Source organism: Panulirus ornatus, chromosome 36 (assembly GCF_036320965.1).
Source record: "Panulirus ornatus isolate Po-2019 chromosome 36, ASM3632096v1, whole genome shotgun sequence".
Classification (NCBI taxonomy): Eukaryota; Metazoa; Arthropoda; class Malacostraca; order Decapoda; family Palinuridae; genus Panulirus; species Panulirus ornatus.
The window spans coordinates 10,686,528-10,711,670 of record NC_092259.1 but is presented as its reverse complement, the minus strand read 5'-3'; the positions used below and the strand labels follow the sequence as shown (position 1 = coordinate 10,711,670).

Sequence of the window (25,143 nt, the reverse complement as noted above, 5' to 3'; positions counted from 1 at the left end):
AACATCTCCGACCCGATTCTAGAATCAATCAACCATAACTACAGTTGTGAACATGTTGCATTCCTGACGTACATTTTCAAACGAACCTGAGATCATAGTGGAGATAATTTTACCATTAGGGACAACGTAAGAGGGAGGGAGGCAGATGACGTGGTGTGGGTGGGCTACTGCTGCATGACCCAGCTGGTGTCGGGGGGGTGACTGCGGCCTCCATGGCGCCAAGATAAATATTACAGGAAGAAAAAGATCCCACTCCCCGGCCAGGCTATAAAAAGGTCAGGGTTCGATGCTGTTGTTCCACACCCGCTTACCTCCCCGCTGAGTGTGTGTGTGTGTGTGTGTGTGTGTGTGTGTGTGTGTGTGTGTGTGTGTGTGTGTCCCTAGGCCCACACCCGAGCCTACAGGTCTGCTCCCGGGGCGTGGAAGGCCGTCGCTTATTTATACACCCATGAGGAAAACTCCTTCCCTCATTGTCTTACCCATGAGTACACAGACCCTCCTAAACCGGCCTCGTCAACATTTACCCTCAGGCGCCTCACCCATGCCAACACACCCTCCTGAAGCACAAGCCATTTCAGTACCACCTCGCCTCTTGCCTCATCCAGGCAGAGGACACCAGTATGTTGCCCACCACAACCTTATCAAGGACGGAAAACAAAAGCTATACGTTCTCTCTCTTTCTCTCCTCTTCTCCACACTAACCTCTCTATTCCTGAACTCTCCCATATGTGGCAGACACTCACACACACACACACACACACACACACACACACACACACACACACACACACACACACAGCCTCCAGGGCAAGCAGTATTTGAATTCCTCTGGATTCATTTGCATTCCCTTGTATAAAACAAAAACCTCACGGCAGCTTGATTTCAATAAACAAAACAACTTGGCCCCTGTGTGAGAGAGAGAGAGAGAGAGAGAGAGAGAGAGAGAGAGAGAGAGAGAGAGAGAGAGAGAGAGAGAGAGAGAGAGAGAGGCTCTAAAAAAACAATTCCACAGGCAGAGATAGAGTGAGGGGAGGGGGGGGGGAGAAGGAAGGCTGGGGTTACAAGGGGGGGAGGGAGGGATTACCGATAATACATATATATATATATATCATCAATAAGAAATGTATATCAACGGGTTCTGCCCCCTCGGTCAACAACAACCCCCCCCCCCCCCCACCCTCTTTACGACTAAAAACGGAATCGGCCGCGTCGCTCCTGTGTTTGCTCAGCGATTTCCAACAGGTGTTCAATACTGCAGGCGTGTCAGCAGGACCCAGCTATATTTATACCCCCCCACCAGTAAGCAGTGCCGGCATGGTCGAGGAGGGGAGGACGAAGATGGTCGACCGTCCACCGAATTTAGGTGCAAGTATGGACCATCTGTGTTATGCGAGTTCAACCTCCATGACACTGGGATTCAAGCAGGATGGTACGACCCTTGAAGGTGTGGCGGTCGCTAAGCCAATGAGCACGGCGGTACGACCCTTGAGCACGGCGGCACGACCCTTGAGCACGACGGCACGACCCTTGAGCACGACGGCACGACCCTTGAGCACGGCGACACGACCCTTGAGCACGGCGGCACGACCCTTGAGCACGGCGACACGACCCTTGAGCACGGCGGCACGACCCTTGAGCACGACGGCACGACCCTTGAGCACGGCGACACGACCCTTGAGCACGGCGGCACGACCCTTGAGCACGACGGCACGACCCTTGAGCACGACGGCACGACCCTTGAGCACGACGGCACGACCCTTGAGCACGACGGCACGACCCTTGAGCACGACGGCACGACCCTTGAGCACGGCGGCACGACCCTTGAGCACGACGGCACGACCCTTGAGCACGACGGCACGACCCTTGAGCACGACGGCACGACCCTTGAGCACGGCGACACGACCCTTGAGCACGGCGGCACGACCCTTGAGCACGACGGCACGACCCTTGAGCACGGCGACACGACCCTTGAGCACGGCGGCACGACCCTTGAGCACGACGGCACGACCCTTGAGCACGGCGACACGACCCTTGAGCACGGCGGCACGACCCTTGAGCACGACGGCACGACCCTTGAGCACGACGGCACGACCCTTGAGCACGGCGGCACGACCCTTGAGCACGACGGCACGACCCTTGAGCACGACGGTGCAACCCTTGGGTATATATATATATATGACAGCCTGGCCTTTGACCAGACCCTTACTGGATTTAGCTACAGGCCATTGGCATCATACCCAAGGGTCGTGCCGTCGTGCTCAAGGGTCGTGCACAAGGGTCGCACCGTTGTGTTCGTGGAGTTGGAAACCACCAAACCCAATATGGCTGAGAACTGAGGGGTATATATATATATATATATATATATATATATATATATATATATATATATATATATATATATATACATTGTGAACCTTACGTTACAAAAGAGCCCAGCTACAACCTACTGTATCTACACCATACAAAACCCCCGTGATACAGCTTGTCAGAAACCTCTATAATCCCCGTCTACGTCTTTCTCAAAATCTGTATAAAACCTGATGAAAAAAAGAAATAATAATAAATCAAAAGCTGCAAAGAAAATGGTAGCTTCATCTCCTCCCCTGTACACAGGTAGATGTTCACACAGTCCCACCACACATGGTAAGATCTGGTCCCCACCCACCACTGCTGACCATATACCCCCTGGGTGTCAGGCTGGACAACACCCCCCTGTGTGTGTCACTGGAGCCAGGCTGGACCCTGGGAGTGTGCGACCTGCCGCTGGTGCCATTCCCGGGAATATTTAAGAGGCCCAGATTCCCAATCCTATTTCCGTGAGGAATTCTTAAAAGGGTCAAGCTCGGCCAGATGATCGGGGAAAGTGATGTGTGAGCCAATAAAACCAGTCGCCATTGAGGGGCCGCTGCTAGTGAGGGGGTGAGGGTGGGTGTGTCGGGAGGAGGGAGGAAAGTTGCGGAGGGAGGGTGGGGGAGAGGTCAATAGGAAGGGAGTTGAGGGAGGGAGGAAGGTTCCCGGAGGGTTGTAAAGAGAAGGGGGGTGCTTAGAGAGCTGTATGGGGGGAGGCTAGAGAGCTGTATGGAATGAGGAAGTGTGGCCAGTGAGGCTGCCAAGGGAGGACGTGGCCGAGGGAGGAGACGGCCTAAAGAGCTAACGGCGAAGGGAAGGGGGGAGATATAGGGGTGATGGGATGGTGGCGAGGCGGATCATCTACACGGGCTCCTTAAGTGAAGGGGAAGGAGGGGGGGGAGTAGGGTAATGTAATCACAGACACCCTCGTTCTGACCTAAACAAAAACAAAAACAAAATGGCCAATTTATTTTCTCCTTATCGAAAAAAAAATAAAATCGAGACAAGAAGTCTTTTTCGAAATATACATCTGAGAATTATCCCATCAATTTGCATATGGAAAACACACAAAAATCCAGTCAAATTCATGTTTTCCTCTTTTTCATTTACATCCTTGAGTCTACTTACACTTACCGTAAGTATACACATACACACACGTATACTATAGTGTGCTGTCAGCAATGCTGTGTATGATATCACTTTACTGAAGCTGTGTGCTGAAGTATACAGCTATACGTATACACGTTAACTGATGCAATTATCATAGTATTATATGTATGTAAATAACCAAGCTGGGGTTTATCGCACTAAATAAAAATATCAAGCTAAACCAATAAAATATACATGAATAAACCAACAACGTATGACGTCAACTTAGAGATAAACCAATAAAGCACACCATCAGTTTATGAATAAACCATTAAAACACAACACCAAATTTCCGAATAAACCAACAGAGTAAACCATGCCTATTGATAAACCAATGAAATATATGCCGCTGGCTTATGAATAAACCGAAACAAATCATCAAAGTTGAAAAAAAAAACTGCGTTAAACCAATTTACTAAAGACGAAAAGTAGAACATGCCATTCAAAATGGGGTCCACCAATATTGACAACAGTGAATAACAAATGTTCATATTTGTTCCATGTTCTCCTTGTTTGTTCTACACGTTCTCCGTACATTGTTTGTGCTCCGTGTTTACTGTCAGTGCCACCTGCTTATTCTGAGCGCTTCATGTCCGCTCTAAATATCCCTTGTTCAAAATTTAAAAAGTCCATGGTTACGTGACCCAAGCAATACATTCGTCATTCCACGTCCTTACCTTCACCAATTCCATGTGGATCTGTGACCCACCCTCGCCCTTTGACCTCCCAAAGGTCAAATCCCCAAAGAGACGAGTCTTCCACTTTGTTTTCGTCAGTGTTCCACCCCAAGCATCGTCTGCAGTCTCGGGGTTCGAACCCTCGCAACACAGGAGCAACAGTCTGGTTGTCGGTGGCCCAAAACACCTTAACCCTTTGAGCATGACGGGACGACCTCTGGGTGTGACGGTATGGCCAGCAACCTGACCCAATCAGAGACCAGGACATCATCGTCAAGGTCGTTACGTCGTGCTCAAGGGTAGTACCGTCGTGCCCAAGCATGTGATGTGGTACACTCACACCTTTCTCCCTTTTCTGTCAACTATTCACATTCTAAATCCCTTCCTTACAAACATCATCATCTCTTACTGAAAGAATTATAAGTCCTCGTTCTAATGCTATCTCATTAGCATATGAGTATCTCTGATGCATCTCTCCTGTAGAGAGATATCAAACCTTGTCTCTCTGTGTGTCTCTCTCTGTATGTTAATTATCTCTTGACAGAGGAAGGTTCATAAGGTCCTGTCCTAATTGGGTTTGAGGATCCTATATGAAGAGCCCTCTGGCCCTCTTCTCACAATATAACTCATCCTACTCTCCACTCTTTCCACCTGTCTCTCTACCTACTCTGTCTACCTGTCTCTACCTACCCTGTCTACCTGTCTCTACTCGTCTATTAACCACACCTGCTGCTGTAGGGTCAAAGTTGGAAGGCACTCTCTCAGTCTGGCCTTTCACAATTTGATGCCCTAAACCCAAAGTCCCCTCTTCCTCTACTTCAAATATCGCCTCATCTACTGCACCTGAGAACTGGTTGTTTGAGCGACCCCGTCATCTGAACTAGACCACGTATAACTGAGCAAGCACACTGGCACCACATGATGAACGTGGTGCCACGAACAACACGAGGCTGGGTCGATGCGACGTCTGTTTCTTCCCTGCACCGTTCATCTTTGGAACCTGATCCGACCCTACGATGTACACAGGAAATACAAGGGAGACACTGAGGACACAGAAACACACACACGAGTACCCTCCTTGCCCTACGCGCCGTATAGGTGATGGGCATAATTTCATAGTCCATAAATATCTAGTACAGTAGGGACAGCGGCCGTGGACGGCGTCCCCTAGGCTGGGGTGTGGGGTCCGCTGATGCTGCTGATGCTCACATCGCGTAAAGCCAGGGTTCTCAGCGGTCCCTCCGCCAGTACGAAGAGACCACCTGGGGGAACGGATCAGCCGCCGATGAAAACACATCCTGTGCATCGCGACGCAAAGACACAAAGACAAATTCACAAATTACCATACGTCAATACGATAAATACAGTCAATATATATAATCATATACGTTCCCTTTCTCTCAGATCTTCTGTGAGACAATCCGCGCAAATATCCCCTGTCGGCGAATAGTTCCAGAACGAACGTAAAGCTTCGACGTAAGACATACGAGAGGTATAAATCCCAGGAAAGGAGGCGCCTCCCCTCCTCTCCTCTTCGCCCCCTTCGTCTGCCGCCACCATACGGCTCGCCGCAGCACTGCTTCATGTGATCGTGTTATCTCAACTTGATTTCTGCAGGAGGGGGGAAGGAAGGAGGAGGCTAAGAGGGCGTGACGAGTGGCGCCCCTCACCGAGAATGTTCAGATATTGACTTACACGAGTGTGTGTGTGTGTGTGTGTGTGTGTGTGTGTGTGTGTGTGTGTGTGTGTGTGTGTGTGTGTCTCTAGTGTGGGAACACCGAGGGCCCTTAGTCTGAGAAGATATAGTCCATTACAATACATAACCTACGGCGACACAAGGCGGTGGTGGCGGCGGCCTCCTCACCTCCTATAACCAGGAGGGTGGGTCATCATGATCATGATCAGCACCTCGGGGAGGACGTGCCATCAATCTGTCAACAAATGGGGATCAGCCGAGACGCATCATTTGCCAAGTCTTCCATTTGTGACAATCTCACCAATCTACTCCTCCGGTCAACAGCCCTTAAATCTTCTTAAGGACGGTGAAGACCTAGAGTATGATGGCACTGACCCTCGACCTGACCCTTAATGCTTAGGCTACAAGCCAGGCCATATCATCATACCCAATGGCCGTGGCGTCATTTCAAAAGCGTATCATTTCTTCCTCCTCTTAAATCTGAGTCACGAAACTCTCTCTCTCTCTCCAGACACATAGCCTTTCCCTCCGCCAACAACACCCAGGGAACCTGGGGCGTTCGCGCTGGCGACCGATCACTTGCCTTGGGGGAGGGGGGGCGACTGGTCGTCGTTACCCGAGGCCCCCCAGAGGAGGTGAACCCTGGCGGTGCAGGAGACGGGGTTGTTACGAGGGGTGACGCTCTCTGGGTTCCCGAGGACGAGTGACGGACGACACGACTGGCGGCCCGAGACGACCTCAGTCTCCCTCATGGGTGGGTAATGTTAGCGTGTCGCCCCGGGGAGCTACACTGATGCTCCACCAGACCCGAATGTTAAATTAGAGAGGATCGGAACCCGTACATCACCGCGTACTACACTGTCGGGGACCCCTGGGCCATGAGTTAACACCTGGTAAATTGAAGTGGACTGAGACTTATAAGTTGGAGTGTGTTAAATTCAATTTCCGTATGTTAAACTGTACGGGCCAGGTCCGTAGATTAATATATGTTTAACTGGAGGGACTTGGAACGCCAGATTAACATATATTAAACTCTAGGGACTTGGAACGGCAGATTAACATATAATAACATGGAGGACACGGAATTATATATCATTCCATAATAACCTACAAGGACCGGAGTGGTAGATTATTACATGTCAAGCTGAAGGAACTCGGCGCACAGATCAACAATGGACTTGCCTTATTCACTAAGGTCGGTGGATGAGGACGTAACCCTTTATAAGGACACTTTTGCCTTGACCTCCTCCTTCTCCTCCTCCAACGAAGAACGGCAGCTGCATGCACGTACAGCCCACAACACAGCAGCTGCTGCTGCCACACGGTAGTCACCTATGCCCAGCTGTTCCTGCGTCGCTATAACTATGAGGCAAATGATCCCACGTCGGTGAGCCAGCGGGGAACGTGTTGTCCCCACGTCACTATGCCTTCGGGATGTACGCTACCCCTACATGGATATGCCTCCATATGCTGGTGCGTTAGCATGGCCATGTAGTACAGCTCGCCGCTATGCCGTTAACGGTGGCAAGAGGCAGAGACTCACAGACTTAAAGGCGCGCACTCACCTGTTTTAAGGGCACGACTTCCACAGGTGTCAACCCCTCCCCCGTCAAGCTAGAAAATCACGACCATCATGACCCTACTTACACTCCTGGCTACCACTTTCTTGTATCATAGGAGTCAGAATTTTCCGTACCGAGAGAAACCATCGTCAGGAGTTCCCATGTGAGTTCAAAATATGATAAGAGTGGTGTTACCCGCCTAACCTAACCTAACCTACCTAACCTGACCTAACCTTGCGATATGTTATCCTCTCGTTGTTATCGTCAATCAGACGTTTACTTGATCACTGGAATTACCTTGCGCCCCGTCATGACCTCACATGAGGAAGGTATGGCCACGAGGGAAGGGTCTATAAACATACACTCTCCGCGTTCCTCAGTATCCAGATAACCATGAGGAAATGTGGCACGTGATGGGAAAGAAGTCACCAGGAGGCCAGCCACCTCTGGTCTTCAAGAGGTAATGTTGGAGGCCAGCCACCTCTGGTCTTCAAGAGGTAATGTTGGAGGCCAGCCACCTCTGGTCTTCAAGAGGTAATGTTGGAGGCCAGCCACCTCTGGTCTTCAAGAGGTAATGTGGAGGCCAGCCACCTCTGGTCTTCAAGAGGTAATGTGGAGGCCAGCCACCTCTGGCCTTCGAGAGGTAATGTGGAGGCCAGCCACCTCTGGTCTTCAAGAGGTAATGTTGGAGGCCAGCCACCTCCGGTCTTCAAGAGGTAATGTTGGAGGCCAGCCACCTCTGGTCTTCAAGAGGTAATGTGGAGGCCAGCCACCTCTGGTCTTCAAGAGGTAATGCTGGAGGCCAGCCACCTCTGGTCTTCAAGAGGTAATGTTGAGGCCAGCCACCTCTGGTCTTCAAGAGGTAATGTGGAGGCCAGCCACCTCTGGTCTTCAAAAGGTAATGTGGAGACCAGCCACCTCTGGTCTTCTAGACACGTTCCTCACTCCTCACGCTTGACGTCATCCGCTCCCTTACCCACCGTCTTCCGTGAATTCAGTAACTCACCAGAAGAATCCTAAAGACTAGTATTGCTGAGTATCCCAGACATTCAGTTTTAAAGGCCCCGACCTCCAAATATTCGCTGTCATTACGTACCAAAAGGTCAAACGTTTTCACGTCATCAGCATTTCACTTTAAAATCAATGGCTTTAAAATACTAGGTACACCCACTCCCAAGGTCCACGGCATAGCATGTGAATGTCACCAAAACACCCGACCTTTCATCACTCCCTAAACTTCATGTGAACACGGCTTGACCTCACTCACGAACAATCTATGTCAACTCCCACAAGGCTTATGTTAAAAGCTGACCTTGGGGAAGCAATGGTTAAAAATCTTATTGCGGCCATTAAGGTAAAAGCCCCTAAGGAGGAGGCACTGTTTCTCTTACACAAGTTTGTGACTATAAAACCACTTCACTCATGCTCATCTTGCTCGCCGCTTGCCAGCAAACCGGGGGATAAAACCGGCAGATTCCCTCAAAACCGGGGGATAAAACCGGCAGATTCCCTCAAAACCGGGGGGATAAAACCAGCAGATTCCCTCAAAACCGGGGGATAAAACCGGCAGATTCCCTCAAAACCGGGGGATAAAACCGGCAGATTCCCTCAAAACCTGGGGATAAAACCGGCAGATTCCCTCAAAACCGGGGGATAAAACCGGCAGATTCCCTCAAGTAAACCGTGAGCGGCCAACTCGGCTGGCAGACTCCTGTAGCCGGACACACAAGCGGGTTATCTCGGCCGGACGGAGTGACCATCCCGTAAATCAAGACCCACGGGAACCCAATGTGGTAATATTTCCATCAATTCTCCTCTCCACTCCCCTCCCTTCCTCCCTCTTACTCTCTCTCCCTCTCTACCACACACACACACACACACACACACACACACACACACACACACACACACACATACACACACACACACCAAAAGAGAAAAATACTTCTTAAGCAATGGATGAGACGGCCTTTCATCACGGCGTTGCTAAACTTGATGAGGTTCGCCTTGTGGTTCCTGGCCAGTTACTGGAGGGCAAGCCTTCGTCACACGGCGTCAGCAACGCTCCTCAACAGACTTCAACATGACGGGAGACCAAAAATTGAACTCTCTTACTTGTTGGCGTTAATCACTGAAGAGGACAGACATGCCCTGTGCTTGCTTGCGTTGCCTTCGCAGCGGACGACGTTCAACACGACCTCAGCCTTGTGAGGACGACACAGGGCATCATCGCCTTACAAGCACACTTGTGCCAGGTCTACAAGCTCTCCTCTATCCCTCGACCTCACGTCGTAAAGATCTCTACAGACCCTGCCTCACAATGCAGGACCGTCTCATTACCAGCAACACGCGGCAGAAAGCTAATTATAATCAATGAGCCGAGTCCTCATGCCGACGGAGCTGGGTCATGAGTGGCTGTTCGCTTTATCGCCGACGTCTCTCATACAAAACCTGGCCTGCGAGAGCAACCCCTCCCAGAAGGTCAAAAGGTCACTCACGCCAGCATAACCATAAGGGGTCGTGCCGCCGCCACCGCCACCCGCCCTCAAGGGTTCGTACCGACGAGAGCTCAAGGGTCGTGACGAACATGCAACGAGGAAGGTTACGTCCAGCTGGGAAAGGGGGGTATTCACGACCTGTTCAAAGGGTCGTAGCGCCGTACTTTGGTAAAATGTTAGGCCATCATAAGTAAGGGTCGTACCGTAGTGCTCAAGGGTCGTACCATCGTGCCCAAGGGTCGTACCGCGGTGCTCAAGAGTCGTACCGTAGTACTCAAGGGTCGCACCGTAGTGTTCAAGGGTCGTATACCGTCGTACCCTCTAGGTCACGACATGAACCCAAGTCCAGGTCATCCATACAGACAAGGACCACGTCTTATCTACCAACTACATCCCCTCCTCATAGCTCTATTAAGGAGAGGAGGGAACAAGAAGGTATTGGGCACTTGGGGGTCATAACAGAACAGATAGCAATGGGATCACAGACCCTATAATCGTCAAGTACAGCAAGAACTCCTCCTTCCAGTGGCAAATACTGGGCTGCAGCTCCCTCTCATTCACCATGAAGGAGTATGATGGACACTGATGGGATGGAGTCAGCACTAATAGAGATGGATTGACTGGTAAATCCTGGCCCCATCGCAAGACAATGATGGATGTATAAAAGAGTCCATCATGGGAGCGACATGCGTGTAAGATTACACCCATCGTAAAAGATGAGAATTATATACGTATGCATCTTTGTTCCTCTGGCCCACACCGTGGAGCGAACTTTATGCAGAGGCTAATGAATAGGTAATGATGAATGGGATGAATAACAATGATACTAGAGAACACTGAAGAAATATAGAACATTATATACACGAAGGTGAAATATAATGTATCATACATCTACGAAATATAGAACATTATATACACGAAGGTAAAATATAAAGTATCATACATCTACAAAATGTATCAAAGGTCAATATTAAGTTACAGAAAGTATAAAAATCATCGCAAAAGCTACAAAACCTCGAACAGAAAGAATTTGGTATTTAAAAAACAAAAAAAATCAGTTATGCCACATCTCCGAAACAGTATATTTTAACAGCCGCCATCAGGAAATGGGAAATGCCTCCCAAAAATATTTCAGAAAAGACAAAAGAAAATAAAACTTTTAAAATACACGTTGGTTGAAAAAAAAAAATTCTAAAACATCTGGAGCTCATAAAAGGTCTTCCACAGCAACAGGTTATGGAGAAAATGGTTCACTAAAAACACGAAAAAAAAAAATTGAAATTTATCTTAAAATTTATTCTAAATTTTTAAAAGAAAAAAATCATACAGTAAGAACGTGAGCTGATAACCAGAACTTAAACCCATTTCCCAGCAGGCTTAACAGACACACAACAGACAGCAACACCCCAACAGACACCCAACAGACAGAAACACCCCAACAGACACCCAACAGACAGCAACACCCCAACGGACACACAACAGACAGCAACACCCCAACAGACACCCACAACACTCCAACAGACACCCAACAGACAGCAACACCCCAACAGACACACAACAGACAGCAACACCCCAACAGACACCCACAACACTCCAACAGACACCTAACAGACAGCAACATCCCAACAGACACCCACAACACTCCAACAGACAACAAACACCTGCTTAACTATTCCAACATCTGTCAACCATCATGCTCAACGAACGGCCCGGATGATGACGGCCGGGAGACAGCAACACCTGCTCGAACTACGTCATCCAGCGGCGCCGACACCCGTCATCCACCACACGGACGTTAACAGCCTCCCCGGGGAACAGGCCATCCACCGGTACCCGCTTCACGGACCCAGCTACAGACCAGGATAGCCTCCTCCCCCCACCCCCGCCATCATCACGGACCATACCCAAACCAGACAGGCCGCACAAGAAGAAACCATCGGACCCTCATTACACTCGCCTCCCCTTGGAGCGCGAGGGACACAGACCACCCCTCCCCCCCCCAAACCTCCCCTCCCCCACAGGCAAACAACAACAACAACAACAACAACAACAACAGTTTGTTCTGTCAGAAAGTTATAGAGAGAGAGAGAGAGAGAGAGAGAGAGAGAGAGAGAGAGAGAGAGAGAGAGAGAGAGAGAGAGAGAGGGAGAGAGAGAGAGAGAGAGGGAAAAAAGTTAGCCGCCCTTTCTAAAATTATCGTGGAAGTTAATTAAGGTGGTGGTGGGGGGGGGGGTGGAATCTCTGGGGCCAAGACCCGGCCAACTTACTAGTAACTCGGCGGAAGGCCACACACACACACACACACACACACACACACACACACACAGGCTGCCGCGCCCTGAAATCAATATCGCAAGACAAACTAATAACTTGTCTTCACTCCCCCCCCCCCCCCCACCAGCAGCCCCTCCTCCTCCTCCTCCTCCTCCTCCCCCGCCAAAGCATTCCCTGCCCCAAACCCAGATGACGCTAGGGAAACGCTAGGAGGAGACACCTGGAGACGCCCGCCGGAACACCCTAGGAGACACGAGAGGACACCGGGGGATGCCAAAAGACGCTTGGAGACGCTAGAAGACACAAGGAGTCGCTAAAAGACACTAGGAGTCTCCAAAAGACACTAGGGGAAGCCAAAAGACACTAAGGGACGCTAAAAGTCCCAATGAGACGCCAAAAGACGCAAGGAGTCGCCAAAAGACACTAGGGGACGCCAAAGGACACAAGGAGTCGCCCAAAAGACACTACGAGACGCCAAAAGACACTAGTAGAAGCCGAGAGACAATAACACCTGGCGAAGACGTGACACGCCAGACGAGGAGGGGTGGAGGGCAGAGCCAGCGAACGAGGCTGAAGAGGAAGCAGAAGCAGAAGGAGGTAGACAGATGACTGCAGCGGCGGCCGGGGGGGGGGGGGGGGGGGGGTACGTGGACGACGGAGCGCCCTGATGGACGGGCGCACGACACGCACCTCAGGTGAGCAAGCACCGACGCAAAGGCACGACGAGGACGTCAGGCGGACACCAAGACGTACGACCGACCATTAATGAGAGGCACGAGAATGACGACCACCACAAACACGAGGGTCGTATGACCATGAACACGAGGGTCGTATAGCCATGAACACGAGGGTCATACAGCCATTAACACGAGGGTCGTACGACCATGAACACGAGGGTCGTACACCGCCACAACCGCTAACGTTAGGGTCGTCCAACAAGGGTCGTGCGTCACGCCTAACGACCAACATTTGATGGAAATCCGTCAGTGTGTGTGTGTGTGTGTGCGCGCGCGGGAGCGACGAGGTGCCCCGTCCTAAGTGGTTTTCACGTAGAAACAACAATTACGACAAACACAACGGAAATGCTCCATAAAACACAAGATAAATGTGGTGCCCATTCATTGTACTCCGTCCGTCTCCCGTGTCAAATTCTCATGTCGTTCGCGGAAGTGAATATCCGTATATAATGGTATGAGTGCAGAGAAGTTACTGATGGGAATATAAATAAATCATTTTCATAAAAGTAAAAATACTTTTGAGCTCTGTAACTAGTAATATTTCTGGCCTGACGCATATTAAAGTAGGATGGTGACCTCAGCATGAAGTATATCGTATTACGTGATCAAATGTACATTCTCGACACCACCTGCCCACACCTCGCATCACTTGGCAACTTGTCTCCGGCTCCTACAGGTCGGCCTGGCACCCATCTGTCTTGTTACTTTGATCAGTCAGGCTGTCCGAGGCCGCGGCCCGCAGGCTTAAGGCACAATCAGGATTGTCAGTCAACTGTAAATCGTCTGGTCCTCCCTTGCCATTGTCTGGTCCTCCCCTGCCATCGTCTGGTCCTCCTCTGCCATCGTCTGGTCCTCTCCTGCCATCGTCTGGTCCTCCCCTGCCATCGTCTGGTCCTCCCCTGTCATCGTCTGGTCCTCCCCTGCCATTGTCTGGTCCTCCTCTGCCATCGTCTGGTCCTCCCCTGCCATCGTCTGGTCCTCCCCTGCCATCGTCTGGTCCTCCCCCGACCGTATGGCAGGATTCCACCACTCCTCCCTCACCCCCCCACCAGGTCCTTCATGCTACACGCACGTCCGTCCCAAACAACCGCATTGCACCCATCCCCTCGCCCTCGCTGGCCAGCAACCACCACAACATCTCGATGGACAACAGTTTATTCTACAGTCCTTGTCAGTTTTCGTGGTCACGGCAGCAGCTTATAAAGTACAATAAGAGAATCCCAGGCCACACATCTACGTCCCCACAACCCAATCAGGGTAAGGCCAAACACCTCGTCGCGTCGCCGACCTGACCCTCAAAGCGTCAGGTCAAATCTCAGGCCAACAGAGCCAAGGATCGTCACGACCAGCTCAAGGGTCTTGACCTACGTAGTTCTCAAAGGGTGAAAGTGACTTGTAATTATAAACATACAAAGAGACTACAGGACTTACAAGCAGGCTCGCCTCCTGGCTCATCCACAAGCAAGCTCAGGACATGACAACAGAAGCAACCACTGCTCATATGAACCCAACGACGTGTCGGGTAGGTACAAAGTGCTAACCCACATTAGGAGGGCGGGTACTAGATGGAAGTTAATGCGACAGTGAAAATCTGTGAACCATTCAAATCTACGTGTCATTCAAGTGTACCCAATTGTATTGGTAACACGCACCTCAAATATCAACATCGCATTACTCGGTGCAGGAGAGGGAGGGAGGGAACCTTGCAGGGCGCCTGTCGATATCAGAAGCAAAATGGTCCAAGTGCTCTGAAATATTGATGGCTGTCGACCCACCCGAATTGTACCAGCAAAACTAGTCTACACCACTTCGGTACCTGTGTCAGTTTGCCCAAGTGATCCGATACATCATCTTACACCGTCGGGATGACGACGGGGTTTCAACCTCTGCTCCCGCACTGCAGCGCAGACGGCCACATCATGACCCCACTGAAATATCCTCAAGTCCTGCCAAATGGTCGTGCCGGTGTAGCGCTCTCGAGTGAGGGAAGCGAAGGGACGGCAGTGACCCATCCGAAAGGCCAATGCTCGCCACCTCAGGAGGGGCGGGCTGCAGCCGCCAAGGTCCCACACAAGTGTGGATGGGTCTTGGTGGAGCGCGGAGGAGGGGAGAGGTATCGTCAGGTCTAACATTGACCGAGGGAATCTTATAATCACTTGATACACGATGGTGCGGCCCATGGCCAGCGCAGCACCACGACCCCGTGTGTCAAAGCCCGTAGCGTCGCTCTCAGTGGTCGTGTGCACGAAGAGGGAGGGTCAAGGGTCAAACGTCATTAGGTCGTCCTCAAGGGGGCACCTCTAACCACATGATGTGAGGAACTACAATACCACACTGGCGTGTTACTGTACCCCTGTCACGGAGAAGCCCCCTACGTTACCAAACCTTAAAAGAAGATCCGGGAGAGGCATGGGAGAATGAGACGATAGGAAGAGGGGGAGATAATGACGAGAGAGAGAGAGAGAGAGAGAGAGAGAGAGAGAGAGAGAGAGAGAGAGAGAGAGAGAGAGAGAGAGAGAGAGAGAGAGGACTCTCACATCAAGGGTTGGGGTGGGGGCAGATGACAGCAGGGGACGGAGACAGGAGGAGGAGGGGGTGTGGGGTGTAGGGGCGTAAGTGGGTGGGTGGGGGGTGAGAGTGGACAGTGGATGGGGGAGTGTACATGGGAGAGGAAGTCACTTGTCAAAATAAATATGATGTACAACGTGAGGGTGTTAGCTCTATATGGACCATGCCCGGCACCGTGTGTGTGTGTGTGTGTGTGTGTGTGTGTGTTCAGACATGCGACAAACTACCATGTGTACGTCCTACGCATACATAAACAAACCCAGAGACCCGCCTCTGAATAAGCCTCTCCACCCCTTTATCTCAATCCAAAACATGCACAAAAAAAAGGTGTCTAATACACTATAGATGAACATCTAATCATTCCACCATATCCCTGTGGAAGATATAATCCTCCCGCAGGTCAGGACACAGCCCGGGGGTCATGGTGGTAACCCGTGAGAGAACCATCGCCTCAGTCTACCGTACTCACCTACGCGACGGGGAGAGTCATGGCGTCTGGCGGGAAAAAATATGAGCCGCCGGTCCTACTTCGTTGCGCGTCGTCGTCGTTGTCGTTCGTTGTGTGCGTTATGCGTCGTCCGGGTTTTTCAAGAGGTCTTGGAAACTCATCGGTAACTCAGCGTTAACGACAGATCAGGAATATCTTTTCTTTTCCACTCCCGGGTTTGGTCAGGGAGCCATCTATTTATGGTCAACAGCCGTCTCGAATCACTGTCCTAATCTGGTCAATGTTATGAGGGTTTAGGGTACTTTCTTCCCATCGAGTTTGAAACTTCAGTGTCACTAAAGGGTTCGTGTCTCGTGTCGATGGTGACCCCAGTCGTACTAGGCAGTTAAGCGGGCGACTGAAGGGCTGTTGTTATTCCCTCGTCAGATTAAAAGGTCGTCGACACCATATCTTCGGTCTAGTGAGCTCCTTTTGTTCCCCCTCCCACCAAGGCTGGACCTCAACCGTAGCACCTCCTGCCCTCACACGGAAGAGGGGATGAGAGAGAGAGGGAGAGGGGGGGGAGGAAGAAATGAGATTAAATGGGTTAAATTGGAGTAAATTGATGAAATGGGAGTGAATTGATGATAGTAAGATGTATGAGGGTTAAGTGGTGGTTGGGGGCTGTCAACGGTTGCTCGATTCAGACGTATGATATTTTGACTCTTCACTTTACCTCCCCCTCGCTTCCTCACCAACCCAGCAACTTTCTCCTCCTCATATTCACTCGCCCTTCACTTGCCCTCCTTCAATCCTCTCCCTCCCAGTACTCCTGGTTCTTTCCCCTTTGTACACTTGTTTCTGGTACTTTCGCCCGTGTCATGTGGAAGAGTGCATACATTCCTGCACTTCCACCATCAATCAATACATAAATATATATACATCATTCTGATCAAATTTCGTAAACTAACTCAAAAAGACAATAAACAGACTGAGAGAGACATGTATATACGTACATATCCTCAAGCCCCACCGTTCCAGCATCAATGTCCGCCTCCATTAATCTAAATGCTCCACTGACTCGAAGTCTTTAGATATCATCGCCCCAGATCCCAAAGTCAACAGAGCCAGTCTTTCACGACCCATATCCCAGCCTCACGCCGCGGATGTCTTGCATGACCTGGGCTTCCAGAGCCAACTGGAAGTTCCACCGACTCCCCAGGTCAGTAATGGGAAGGGCCCCTACCACCCCACTGCCCTCAAACGACTTTTGGACTACAGTTATCGCAACCTTGAGAGACGCAAGAACTCTGACGCTCCCATTTTAAACGCTGACTTCGCTAAACACTTCCCACGTAGTCGAGGCATAGGCAACACTGGACTGCTGAAAAGATTCATGCCATATGGTCAGTGTGTTTCAGGAGTGAGCAGAGCCAAGCTGAATCCTTCCATGGGCGCCGTCTCCAGTTTCCAATCCCTTTACATCTGTGGTGTCCCACAGGGCACGAAGATGGTGACCCTTCGGCTTCCTCGTCTTCATTACCGATGACTCGATGGATGTACCTGCTAGGCGGGAGGTACGCGGACGACTCCACCACTAGTGTCGGCGTTGACAACAGCTCCCCTTGACTAGACATCGCCCTCCTGACACACACCTCAACAACCGCCGGAGCTGGACCATCGCCAACCACGCCACCATCGACCTGACCAGACCGAAGGGCTATAGTCATCAATACACAGAGGTGTTCATCAAAGAGCTATAGTCATCAATACACAGAGGTGTTCATCAAAGAGCTATAGTCATCAATATACAGAGGTGTTCCTCACCAGTCACCAGGCTATAGTCATCAATATACAGAAGTGTTCCTCGCACAGCTGCAGTCATCAATATACAGAGGTGTTCCTCACCAGTCACCAGGCTATAGTCATCAATATACAGAAGTGTTCCTCGCACAGCTGCAGTCATCAATATACAGAGGTGTTCCTCACCAGTCACCAGGCTATAGTCATCAATACACAGAGGTGTTCATCAAAGAGCTATAGTCATCAATACACAGAGGTGTTCATCAAAGAGCTATAGTCATCAATATACAGAAGTGTTCCTCGCACAGCTGCAGTCATCAATATACAGAGGTGTTCCTCACCAGTCACCAGGCTATAGTCATCAATACACAGAGGTGTTCATCAAAGAGCTATAGTCATCAATATACAGAGGTGTTCCTCACCAGTCACCAGGCTATAGTCATCAATACACAGAGGTGTTCATCAAAGAGCTATAGTCATCAATATACAGAAGTGTTCCTCGCACAGCTGCAGTCATCAATATACAGAGGTGTTCCTCACCAGTCACCAGGCTATAGTCATCAATATACAGAAGTGTTCCTCGCACAGCTGCAGTCATCAATATACAGAGGTGTTCCTCACCAGTCACCAGGCTATAGTCATCAATACACAGAGGTGTTCATCAAAGAGCTATAGTCATCAATATACAGAGGTGTTCCTCACCAGTCACCAGGCTATAGTCATCAATACACAGAGGTGTTCATCAAAGAGCTATAGTCATCAATATACAGAGGTGTTCCTCACCAGTCACCAGGCTATAGTCATCAATATACAGAGGTGTTCCTCACCAGTCACCAGGCTATAGTCATCAATATACAGAAGTGTTCCTCGCACAGCTGCAGTCATCAATATACAGAGGTGTTCCTCACCAGTCACCAGGCTATAGTCATCAATATACAGAGGTGTTCCTCACCAGTCACCAGGCTATAGTCATCAATACACAGAGGTGTTCATCAAAGAGCTATAGTCATCAATATACAGAGGTGTTCCTCACCAGTCACCAGGCTATAGTCATCAATATACAGAGGTGTTCCTCACCAGTCACCAGGCTATAGTCATCAATATACAGAGGTGTTCCTCACCAGTCACCAGGCTATAGTCATCAATACACAGAGGTGTTCATCAAAGAGCTATAGTCATCAATACACAGAGGTGTTCATCAAAGAGCTATAGTCATCAATACACAGAGGTGTTCATCAAAGAGCTATAGTCATCAATACACAGAGGTGTTCATCAAAGAGCTATAGTCATCAATACACAGAGGTGTTCATCAAAGAGCTATAGTCATCAATATACAGAAGTGTTCCTCGCACAGCTGCAGTCATCAATATACAGAAGTGTTCCTCGCACAGCTGCAGTCATCAATATACAGAGGTGTTCCTCACCAGTCACCAGGCTATAGTCATCAATATACAGAGGTGTTCCTCACCAGTCACCAGGCTATAGTCATCAATATACAGAAGTGTTCCTCGCACAGCTGCAGTCATCAATATACAGAGGTGTTCCTCACCAGTCACCAGGCTATAGTCATCAATATACAGAAGTGTTCCTCGCACAGCTGCAGTCATCAATATACAGAAGTGTTCCTCGCACAGCTGCAGTCATCAATATACAGAGGTGTTCCTCACCAGTCACCAGGCTATAGTCATCAATACACAGAGGTGTTCATCAAAGAGCTATAGTCATCAATACACAGAGGTGTTCATCAAAGAGCTATAGTCATCAATACACAGAGGTGTTCATCAAAGAGCTATAGTCATCAATATACAGAGGTGTTCCTCACCAGTCACCAGGCTATAGTCATCAATATACAGAAGTGTTCCTCGCACAGCTGCAGTCATCAATATACAGAAGTGTTCCTCGCACAGCTGCAGTCATCAATATACAGAAGTGTTCCTCGCACAGCTGCAGTCATCAATATACAGAGGTGTTCCTCACCAGTCACCAGGCTATAGTCATCAATATACAGAGGTGTTCCTCACCAGTCACCAGGCTATAGTCATCAATATACAGAGGTGTTCCTCACCAGTCACCAGGCTATAGTCATCAATATACAGAAGTGTTCCTCGCACAGCTGCAGTCATCAATATACAGAGGTGTTCCTCACCAGTCACCAGGCTATAGTCATCAATATACAGAGGTGTTCCTCACCAGTCACCAGGCTATAGTCATCAATATACAGAAGTGTTCCTCGCACAGCTGCAGTCATCAATATACAGAAGTGTTCCTCGCACAGCTGCAGTCATCAATATACAGAAGTGTTCCTCGCACAGCTGCAGTCATCAATATACAGAGGTGTTCCTCACCAGTCACCAAGCTATAGTCATCAATACACAGAGGTGTTCATCAAAGAGCTATAGTCATCAATATACAGAGGTGTTCCTCACCAGTCACCAGGCTATAGTCATCAATATACAGAAGTGTTCCTCGCACAGCTGCAGTCATCAATATACAACATAGAGGCTGGCGGTGTCGTGAGGACTCTCCAACATTTCCACCTACAACTGTGACCACCTCTTCAAAGCCAGTGCCAACCTTTCATGTTCTTCCTCACAAGACAAGTCCTCCACACCCGGTAACAGGAGCCAGGGATTAGCCACCTTCTTCCCATCGGCGCCGGCCAACTGGTCTTTTGCTTTACAATTCTATTTCTACAATAAATATGATCACGACCACAACCTCGTCATGGACCATCGGGTCTTCTGTTATCTGTCCTCCCCATGTACTGTCCTCCAGCAGATAACCAATTCACAGACCATCGGGTCTTCTGCTATCTGTCCTTCCCATGTACTGTCCTCCAGCGGTAACCTCGTCATGGACCATCGGGTCTTCTGTTATCTGTCCTTCCCATGTACTGTCCTCCAGCAGATAACCTCGTCATGAACCATCGGGTCTTATCTGTCCTTTCCATGGGCTGTGCTTCGGCAATCTTGTCATGGACCATCAGGTCTTCCATCATCTGTCCTCTCATATCCACTACCATCGACTCCTACCGAATCACCACATAATCAGAAGTCGGGGCTGAACGACCATCACCTCCACGACTACGGCTCGTGAAAAGCGTGGATACACGAATCGTAGCCAGAGTTCGAATCCCGAATGCAATGTACGAATACCATGCGCCTCATCCCGCCGATACGACCCTTGTGCATGAAAGCCAGACTTAAAGCATGATGGTACGACCCTTGCATATGCCATCGTAATCTACGACTCGACACTCAGAGGTCAGGTCAAAGGCCAAGCCATCGTGCAAAATGGTCGTACCTTCGTCTACAAGCAGATAATGCTGTCCGAAAATCGTTGACATAATGATGATAAGTCCTGAAAACAGATGAACATAGACTCAAAAAGAAAACCAACCAAACTCAACCAACCAACCCAACCAGAAATCCTTCTCGCAATGGCAACAAACACACGAAAGAAAACGGGATGCCATCAGCACTTTTAATCCAAAAGAGTTTCGGCCGGCGCTACCCGCTCCTCCATGGGAAACAGAGGCACAAGAGAGAGAGAGAGCGAGAGCGAGAGAGAGAGAGAGAGAGAGAGAGAGAGAGAGAGAATAGGCGCGCACGCGTGACGTCAGCACTCCACCATGGATGGGCACCACCTTGTTCAAAGGTAGCAGAGCCAGATGGCCTATAACACCGTGAGTCACCGCCCGTCACCACAGAGCCAGCTGGGAGCCAGATGGTACCCGTCTGGGAATCGATCAGCATTGCCCAGCCTCCTGTGTGTGTGTGTGTGTGTGTGTGTGTGTGTGTGTGTGCTGCTGTTGGGTGGGAGGTAATCATCACCGAGCTCTTCCCCCCCCCTCCCTCTCTCTCTCTCTCTCTCTCTCTCTCTCTCTCTCTCTCTCTCTCTCTCTCTCTCTCTCTCTCTCACTGGCCTCTCCTCTCCCTCGCTCACCAGCAGGTCACAGATCAACCCACGCTGATGAAGACATTACTTATTGTCCCTGATTGACTACCCCCCCCCCCCCACCACCCCCCCAGGGTCCACAACCTAACCTCCCCCCCCCCCACCTCTTCCTCTCACTCACCCCTCCCACCCACACAGGGGAGAGGGAGCCAGCCGTGTACTGCACCCGGCCCTCACCACGTCGGCTACAATAGAAATACAGTACTCACAACAGTACAGTATGTAGTGTATAAAGTGTATACTGTAGTGAAGTGACGTGCTAGTATGTTGTGAGTGGTAGTAGTGCATCTAGGGGAAGACATACACGTCTTAATTATCCTATCATTAAACTGGGGAGTTTTAATGACTGTCATTAATACGCGAGTTCCGTGGTGGTGGTGGTGGTGGTGACGCGTTGACGTCACCACCACAGTTATGTGACGCTTGTGCTGTGTGTGTGTGTGTGTGTGTGTACAGACGCTCGTATGTGGTGGGTTACGGGTGTGGTGGACGCGCGTCAGGGTGGCGTAGATTATGGGCCTCGACATCTGGCACGATGCACGAGGGTAGACGGCGGAGGAAGTTGGAGAAAACATGAGAGGACGAGGAACTGTGAACGAGCCATTAGAAGGACGGCGACCCGACCGAGCGAACGAACAAACCGAGCGAACGACCAACCGAGCGAACGACCAAATCGAGCGAACGACCAAAGCGAGCGAACGATTTAAGAGCCTCTCATTTGTATCCACCTGGCGTGTGGTGGGGGGGAAGAGGTACTCTATTTGCACGTAGGGTGAGGCAAGTCATCCCCACATGATAAATGGCTCGTCACATGAGCTCATTAACAAGATCTCCTCACAGGAGGATCTATTCCCGCGTGGACTTCATATTTCCACTAGCGTCTGTTCACCATACACCAGGGCTGTCCATATGTCTTCAACGACGCCTCTCCTCTCCTCTCTCTCTCTCTCTCTCTCTCTCTCTCTCTCTCTCTCTCGTGAACATAGCAGTTCGTATGAACACATTATTAGGTTCATTTGTTCAACATATCCGAATTTATATGGATACGAATTTGTTTGTTCCCGTTCGTTAAATGTGGGGGTCCATAGTTCGTTAAGTCACGGGTCGTTAAGTGAGGCTCCACGGCTCGTTAAGTGGGGCTCCACGGCTCGTTAAGTGGGGCTCCACGGCTTGTTAAGTGGGGCTCCACGGGTGGGGGTTCACACGTCGTTAAGTGATGGGTCTACGGGTCGTTCAGCGAGGGTTCTCAGGTCGTTCAGTGAGTGGTCTACGGGACTTCAAATGAGGGATCTACGACTCGTTAAGGAAGGGGCTATAGGTCGTTCACAGGGGGGGTAGGGGGAAAGGGGTCCACGGGTCGTTAAGCGAAGGGCCACAGGTCGTAAAGTGAACGTCCAGAAAACACTGAGTGAGTGAGTGTTAAAGTGAGGGCTTACTAAAGGGGGTTTAAGTATGCATCAAGAAAACATTTAAGCGAGTACTAAGTGAGGAACACAGGAACGCTCAATAACATTAAGCGAACAATAAGCCAACGTAACAACATTCGGCTACAGTTCCAGCGAAACGTAAGCGCTCAAATAACAATCTCAGAATTAAGCGAGTTAAGCGAACACCACAAGGCAATATCAGAATTAAGTGAGTTCGAGTTATCAGCGAAAACCACAAGGCAACAGCAGACGCAAGTACGCTTTCTCGTCGCTACGAAAACCAGTCGATAAATTTTGAAGGCCTGGCTAAACATTGCGACAACGAAACTGACGAAACATTCCGTTACTCACACGAATATTCGTAATGCAAAACCATGAATATAATTTACAAGTATTACTATATATATTCTATAATTAATATGACGTAGTTAATCATGCATTAGATATACAATCAGTTCGGTAAAGCCTTGATAAATCCAGTCTGGGCTTAACATCTTAAACTCTTGGGCACGACGGTAAGACGCTTTGAGCACGACGGTGCGACCGTTGAGTACGACGGTACGACCCTTGAGTACGACGATGCGACCCTCGAGCACGACGGTACGACCCTTGAGCAAGACGGTACGGCCCTTGAGCACGACGGTACGACCCTTGAGTACGACGGTACGACCCTTGAGCACGACGGTACGACCCTTGAGCACGACGGTACGACCCTTGAGCACGACGGTACGACCTTAGGGAGATGCAAACAACCCCCGCCCCCCCTCTCCCACCCCCAACACGTAATAACCCTTTTTAACAAAAGGTCCGGTGATGAAATTTCAGGAATACCTGAACAATGTTAATATACATAATTAACTAAACATAATGTTAATGACACGCAGCCCCCACCTAGTAATTATCTCCCCCCCCCCACCCCACCCCTTCCCCCGTACAAAAATACTGCCTGTACAAAATGAAAACTACACAACCCTTAGTCACACACACACAAAAATGAGAGGGGTGGGGGGTTGGGAAGGGGGAATGGGGTGGGAAGGGGTAGGAAGGGGGGGTGGGTTTATACTGAATATACATATTTAAACAATTTCAGCACGGAGGGAGTGGGGTGGGGGGGAGGGGGGGTTGTTAAGCTGCACTCATTACAGAGACAAACCTGGAGTCCTGTGCTCTGAGAGAGAGAGAGAGAGAGAGAGAGAGAGAGAGAGAGAGAGAGAGAGAGAGAGAGAGAGAGAGAGAGAGAGAGAGAGACGTGTTGTAATTAAAGGGTAAATACGATCAAGGGCCCAAGCAGTCATAACCCAAGGGTCGTACCGTCGCCGTGTTCAAGGGTCGTACCGTCGCCGTGCTCGAGGGTCGTACCGTCGGTGCTCGAGGGTCGTACCGTCGCCGTGCTCGAGGGTCGTACCGTCGTCGTGTTCGAGGTCGTACCGTCGTTCCAGTCAAACAGTATGAAAATCCGCCACAACAATATAGCAGGACCCGATACCGGGGTAAACCAGACCACCTGGTAGAACAGAGAACCCGATACAACGATATACCGGGGAGGATACCCGATATAACCGATATACCGAGGAGGATACCCGATATAACCGACATACCGGGGGAGTGGGATACCCGATATACCGGGGTAGGATACCCGATATACCGGGGAGAATACCCGATATACCGGGGAGGATATCCGATATACAGGGGAGGGCACCCGATATACCGGGAGGATGGCAGACACAGAGCGAGAGATGTGGGGAGAGAGGAGGGAGCCGATGTGGCCTCGGGTGTCGTCTTTAACGTAGACCACAACTGATCATCCTCACCCCCGGAGGGAGGGAAGGAGGGAGGGAGGGAGGGAAGGAGACACTCCCTCCAGCAGCACACCAGGTGGTCAGCAACACACCAGGCATCCCCTTGTGTGGTACTGACCTTTCTTCCTCCGTGACCCATGGCAGTGAGGGGTAGTGTGGGGCGGGGGGTCACATGACCTCCTGCCCACCCCACCAACAACACGTCCCTCCGTGACCCCTT

General features: G+C 50.2%; 1 protein-coding gene across 14 annotated transcripts in view; it reads right to left on the bottom strand.

Moving 5' to 3' along the window:
- Positions 1-25,143, bottom strand: part of LOC139760347 (cubilin-like) — a 344,737-nt gene that overhangs the window by 194,313 nt on the left and 125,281 nt on the right. For 2 of the 14 annotated variants that reach the window (XM_071683390.1, XM_071683391.1), the window contains exon 2: positions 15,980-16,473. The exons of the other annotated variants lie outside the window; for them this stretch is intronic. The gene's annotated coding sequence lies outside the window, so the exon portion shown is untranslated. The remainder of the gene's footprint in view (positions 1-15,979; positions 16,474-25,143) is intronic. 14 annotated transcript variants of the gene reach the window in all.